This window comes from Bidens hawaiensis, unplaced genomic scaffold, assembly GCF_021521415.1.
Source record: "Bidens hawaiensis isolate Kalapana, Puna unplaced genomic scaffold, B.hawaiensis_p1.1 tig00055251_1, whole genome shotgun sequence".
In the NCBI taxonomy this organism is placed as follows: Eukaryota; Viridiplantae; Streptophyta; class Magnoliopsida; order Asterales; family Asteraceae; genus Bidens; species Bidens hawaiensis.
Genome location: NW_027499987.1, coordinates 20,422 through 27,374, shown reverse-complemented (window position 1 = coordinate 27,374; position 6,953 = coordinate 20,422).

Sequence of the window (6,953 nt, the reverse complement as noted above, 5' to 3'; positions counted from 1 at the left end):
TATATAATTTTATTTAATATTATATAAAAACATAAAATATTTCCTTAGATATAGTTAATTTAGTCAAACCTTCAAATATAGTCAGTAATAATTTGAATTTGAATTTGAATTTGAATTTCAAATTATAGTCAAAATGTCAACTAATAATAGAATCAGTTATGTACATTAATATCTTTATTAATTCTAGAATAAATTATATGTGGAAGATGAATATTATAATTTAATATGTATTTTAATTTTAATGATCAATATTATATATAGTTTAGTAAATTTAGTATATTTATAATTAGTAAATGTTAATAAAAAATTAGTAATTTTATAATATTTCAGAAATATTAAATTAAAGATTAAAGATCATAACCCAATAAAACATTAAAGAGTACTGAATCAAAATTGGCCGGAAAAATATTAAAAATTGTGTAAGGCCCCGTTACCGGTGCCTCACTTTAACGTTGTGTTTACTCATTCACATAGTTCTAAATATCAGAGTTAATAAAAACATTCGCGGAATATTATAAACATTCGAACCATTACATTACATGACCATTAATCCTTGTCTTAACGAACATTCAAATTATTTTAACATAAAACATTGTCTTTAAAATATCATAACATAACACTTCATTGAGATGCCAGTGTCTTCAAATCCATGCCATGTGCTTCCCCTCAAGCAAGTTGCCTCATTCTACTCACCTGCGTGCATACTAAAAGTCAGCTACGCTGAGTGAGTTCTAGTTAATCAGGCGACATACAATACATTCACATACTGACATATGCACCCGAAGGTACATACTTCATATTTACTTACATGCTTACATACATTCGTACTTTCATCCTTTCTTTCATACTTACGTAATACTTTCATTCGTACATATACGTTTTAAAGAGCATTTCGCACTATTAACTTCGCCGATATTATTAGAGTCGGTTCCCTACATTCTCCGATACTATTAGGGTCGGTTCCCTTCATTCGCCGATACTATTAGGGTCGGTTCCCATTCGTTCGCCGATATTAATAGGGTCGGTTCCCTACATTCGTACTACTTTAACATACCTGTCCTTTACATACTTTCCTTGACAATGCGTGCAATCTCCGAAGAGCATTCACGTACCATCAAAATATCATACATACATTATTCATACATCATGTATATTCATACATACATCATTCATGCGTCATACATATCAATCATATCCTTAACTTCCACCTGACGGTACATGCAATATCTGAAGATCGTTCACACACCATCAAGCAATCATCATACATAAATCATACAAGGCATACACTTACCATTCAAGTTAAGTGTATTAACTATTATATCGAGTATGCATACAGCCCCGAAAACATAATAAGAAGTGGGGCTAGAAACTCACCTCAATGCGGTTGCGTTCACCGTTACGGTTATTCCCCTCTTTAGCTGTGCATGACTAACTGTATAACAATTACGCATATTACTTACTATCATTATCCATATCGTATTTCTAATCCAATTATAACCCTCAACGAACAGGGGTCCGGGGGCAGCGCCCCTGGCAGCGGTGTCTAGGAGCAGCAGCCCTTAGCAGAGTCCAAGGGGCAGAGCCCCTGGCTGGGGTCAAGCTGCCAGGTCAGCTTGGAAAAAATTTATTTCTATTAACTGTCTTATCACATTTTCCATTAGCATTTTGAATCATTAATTAATTTGCTACTTAAAAGTTCAAGGTTTCTTTGTAATTAAATCATTCTTTTTCTACGTTCAGTGACCATTATGTCCTTTTGTTAAACTTCTAGTTCGTTACATTGCTCTTAATGAATTGGCTTATCTTAGCGAACTGGTCCATGTAGAGAATTGAACCTTTTAACGAACTGGTTATTAAACGAACTAGACCTTATAACGAACTGGTCCTTTGACAAATCAGTTCATGTAGCGAATCAGTCCATGTAACGAATGGAACCTTCCAATTCGTTATCTCTTTTAACGAATGACTATAACGAATCAAGGGTGATTCGTTATATTTTCCCTTAACAAATTGAACACGAACTGAAGCTAGTTCGCTATGCTTTCTTTAACGAATTACTTGGCGAATCACCCCTAGTTCGTTAACTCTCCATTAACGAATTAGGGTTAGGTCAAAGAATGTCAGAAAATTCTCTGACATTCCTCTAACCTCGTACCCCTTTCCGGCGCCGCCACCGGAAAAACGTATTTTTGCATCATTTTCACCGTTTTTCGTCTTGTTCGATCCAGATCTGAGCTAGTGTCACACCCCCACTTAAGGCCTAGGCGTGCGACCCAATAGTTGGTATTGTGTTTGTATATAAATCAGAGTTACGTTTGATTTGCGGAAGTCTTATAAATTATAAGGATCAAAATTATAATATTACAAAAGATGAAATTATAAAAGATTCATGTTTTAAGTTAACAAGATTATTTATTTTAATTACAAACCACCATTTATATATTAAGGTTTTAAACAAAAGATCCAAGCCATCGGATTCAAATATAGCACTTCGACACTCCAAGCGCTATCCTTGTTCACCTGCAAAATTTAAGAAAATACGCCAGCAACGAATGCTTGTGTACACGCTGACGCTAAAATATTTTCATTTACTTTATTACCCCTCGAGACTATGCCTGTCTCGGCCCATCGTGGCTTAGGAATAACAAAGTTAAATAACACATTTATAAATTCAAGTCTCTACTCTAGGTCACCTCAGCAAACACCACAGATTTCGACTTAGTTAAGTCCCGTAAGTATACACAATGATCGTACTTCCCGCGGGAAAGCGTCCTACGATCAGGGTGGTGCGATGTGCCCATCGCGTACTACCACATATGTAAGAATCCAAACACACGTATACCACAGCCTGAGAGCTAGGTTTATACTTTCAGTTATAATGGTTTTAGGGACACGTAGTCCCTTGTAATCATTTTCATATAACATGTTTGACTCATTTGAAAACAAGTTTAAAAGTTTGGGGACGTATTCACCTTATCACTTTGGGATCGGCTTCAACACCGTCCGAGGGTCTTTCCCTTGCTATCTCGCACCTATAGTACGAGTATAACCATTTGTTAGTCGGATATACAATCCAGCTTAAGACCTTTAGTCTTATTTTATATCCTTTACCTCGATGAACCTTTAGTTCATAGATCTCTTTTACTTAAAAACCTTTAGTTTAAAAGTAATTATAAACCTTTAGTTTATTTATGAAACCCGACGTTTCTTTTTCTCAAAGAAACGTATTCTTTTTTTTTTATTATTTAAGAATACTCATTATTACTTAAATAATATTTTCATAACAAAGAATATATATATCACATATACATAATATTCATATTATATCTTTATTCTTTTCTTTGTTATGTTTTCTTTTCTTTTATCGAGGTATCGAGTATAACCTCGACTTAAGGTTTAAGCCGTTTATAATATTTTATATTCATTGGCGTTTTAAGCCCTACCTTAAAGGCTTAAGAAAACCCTAGTGATTCGAGCAGCACTCCAAATCCACTTCATTTCTCGATCAACTTTTTTTCTCGACACGCAGATCAATGAACGCCAATTTTCAACACTCGTTGGCACGCTTCTCGAGACTCATTGCCATAATAACAAACGCCTTCTTGGTATGCGGGTGGAGGGTGGCACAAACTTTAAGGAATCGTTGGTACACAAAACGAGGAATCGGAGCACGTTTAGCGAGGAAATAAGGCACAAAATTCGAGGTATGATAATATGGCTAGAGAGATGTTAGAGAGAGAGAGGATGACTGATTTTGGTGTGATTGGAATGAGATCCCGGACCTGCTATTTACAGACAAAACCTGGAGTCCCATCGCGGTACGCGATGGCCTCCTGGGCACCCATCACGTACTCCGACGTAGCCCTGGCCAGTCACAATGTAGGTCTGCCACGTGTCGCCACGTGGTAGACGGTGTGCCACGTGTTGACACGTGGCGGGCGTCATGCCACGTGTGGCCATGTGTCGGGACACGTGGCAACCGGTGTGCCACATGTTGACACGTGGCGAAACTGGTGCCAGACGTGTCAGGCCACGTCATCGCGTATCGCGATGACATAAGTTAACAGCAATCGCGTATCGCTGTTGACTTCTTCTAGAAACGTTGACCAAGCCCCATCGCGTATGGCTTGTCTTCTGTCCCGCCGCGTAGCGCAATAGGAAAAGAAAACTGATTTTTCATTTTAAACCCTAAGGTTTGGAAATTTTGTCATTTCTGGTCCTTTGACTTTGGAAAGTTGACATTTTGAACTCGGAATTTTCATAATGTTACATCCTCCCCACCTTGAAATAAATCTCATCCTCGAGATTGCTTTACAAAAACAAGTGGGGGTATTTCTTTCTCATTTCCGATTCAAGTTCCCATGTATATTCGGGCCCTCTACGCGTGTCCCATTTTACTTCACAATTTTCAATGTCCTTTTTTTTAATTTCTTCATTTTCGAATCTTCTATTTGAATTGAACGTTCTACAAATTTTAAGTTTTCATTTATTTCGACTTCTTTTAATGGCATAGCTAAAGATTCATTGGTTAAACATTTATGCAGATTCGAAACATCGAATACATCGTGTATCCTTTGCATTTCCTCGGGCAGTCGCAATCGGTATGCCACGGTGCCGATTCGTTCAAGTACCTCAAAAGGTCCAACGAATCGAGGGCTTAACTTTCCTTTCTTACCGAAGCGAACAACGCCTCTCCAAGGCGAGACTTTCAATAATACTTTGTCACCAACATTGAACTCCAACGGCTTACGACGGACATCGGCATAACTCTTTTGGCGATCACGTGCCGTCTTAAGTCGTTCTCGGATTTGGAGAATTTTGTCGGTGGTTTCTTGGACTATCTCGGGTCCACACAATTGATTTTCTCCGGTTTCAGACCAACACACAGGCGTTCTACACTTTCGACCATATAACGCCTCAAATGGTGCGGCTTGAATACTTGTGTGATAGCTATTGTTATACGAGAATTCCATTAGGGTTAAGTGGTCATCCTAACTTCCACCTAAATCAATCACACAAGCCCGAAGCATGTCTTCCAACGTTTGGATCGTCCTTTCGCTTTGCCCATCGGTTTGCGAATGATAGGCGGTGCTAAGGTTTAGTTTTATGCCTACCGCTTGTTGGAAGCTCTTCCAGAAATGAGACGTAAAACGACTGTCTCGATCAGAGATTATAGACAGCGGTACTCCATGCAAAGCGACGATGGTGTTTACATAGATACGCGCTAATCTATCCATAGAGTATGATTCATTGATGGGTATAAAATGCGCGGACTTTGTCAATCGGTCCACGATAACCCAAATTGCGGTGTGTTGTCGAGCCGTTTTAGGGAGTTTGGTAATGAAATCCATGGTTATTAACTCCCACTTCCATACGGGAAGTTCGGGTTGCTGAAGCAATCCCGAAGGCTTTTGGTGTTCAGCCTTGACTTTCAAACATGTTAAACATTTCGCCACATGAGAAGCAACATCCCTTTTCATCCCATTCCACCAATAGTTTGATTTGAGGTTATGGTACATTTTGTCGCTTCCGGGATGCATCATATACTTGGATTTGTGAGCCTCATTCAAAATTTTCTCACGCAAATCCCCAATGATTGGTACCCAAATTCTATTGTCGAGTCTAAGGATACCATCGTCACCCTTGACTAGCGAGTTAATGGTGTCAAAGGTGAGCCTCCTTCAAAATTTTCTCACGCAAATCCCCAATGATTGGTACCCAAATTCTATTGTCGAGTCTAAGGATACCATCATCACCCTTGACTAGCGAGTTAATGGTGTCCTTACGCTTTTCGTCAGAGATTTGGTTTTTATTAATCGCTTGAGTTTGGGCCAATTTTATTTGTTCAAAGAGGTCCACTTGGAGTTCTAGCCTCAACGCTCGGACTCTTTTTGGCTTTTCGTGTTCCTTGCGACTTAAGGCGTCAGCCACAACGTTGGCTTTGTCTTCATGGTAAACAATCTCACAATCATAGTCATTGAGTGTTTCCATCCATCGCCGTTGGCGCATGTTAAACACTTTTTGATGAAAGATATGCTTTAAGCTTTTATGATCAGTGTACACGGTAAATCTTACTCCATAGAGATAGTGCCTCCATATCTTAAGTGCAAAGATTATGGCGCCTAACTTTAGATCGTGAGTCGTATAGTTCTTTTCGTGTACTTTGAGTTGACGAGAGGCGTAGGCGATTACTTTCTTGCGTTGCATTAGTACACATCCCAAACCAGAATAGGACGCGTCACTAAAGACAACAAAATCCTCAGTACCTTCTGGCAAGGCTAGGATAGGTGCTTGGGTAAATTTTTGTTTGAGTATATCGAATGCCTGTTGTTGCTTTGTTCCCCACTCATATCTGATGTTCTTTCGGGTTAAGGAGGTTAAGGGAACAAAGATTCGGGAAAAGTTTTCAATGAACCTACGGTAATAGCCGGCCAAACCTAAGAAACTTCTGACTTCGGTTGGCGATTTTGGGATCTCCAAATTAGAGATAGCTTCAATCTTAGCGGGATCGACTTGAATACCGTTTACGTTGATGATGTGACCAAGAAATTGTACTTCTTGTAACCAGAATTCGCATTTTGAAAATATAGCATACAACTTCTTGGTTCTAAGAATTTCGAGCAGAGTTCGGAGATGGATTTCATGATCATCCTTAGACTTAGAATAAATTAATATGTCGTCGATGAATACAATCACAAATTTATCCAAGTAAGGCTTACAAATTCAGTTCATCATGTCCATGAACGCGTCTGGCGCATTAGTAAGTCCGAATGGCATAACGGTGAACTCATAATAGCCATACCTTGTTCGAAAGGCGGTTTTAGGAATATCCTTGGATTGGACCTTGAGTTGGTGATAACCGGAACGAAGATCGATTTTGGAAAATAAGCTAGCACCTTGAAGTTGGTCGAAAAGATCGTCGATTCGAGGGAGTGGATAACGATTTTTTATTG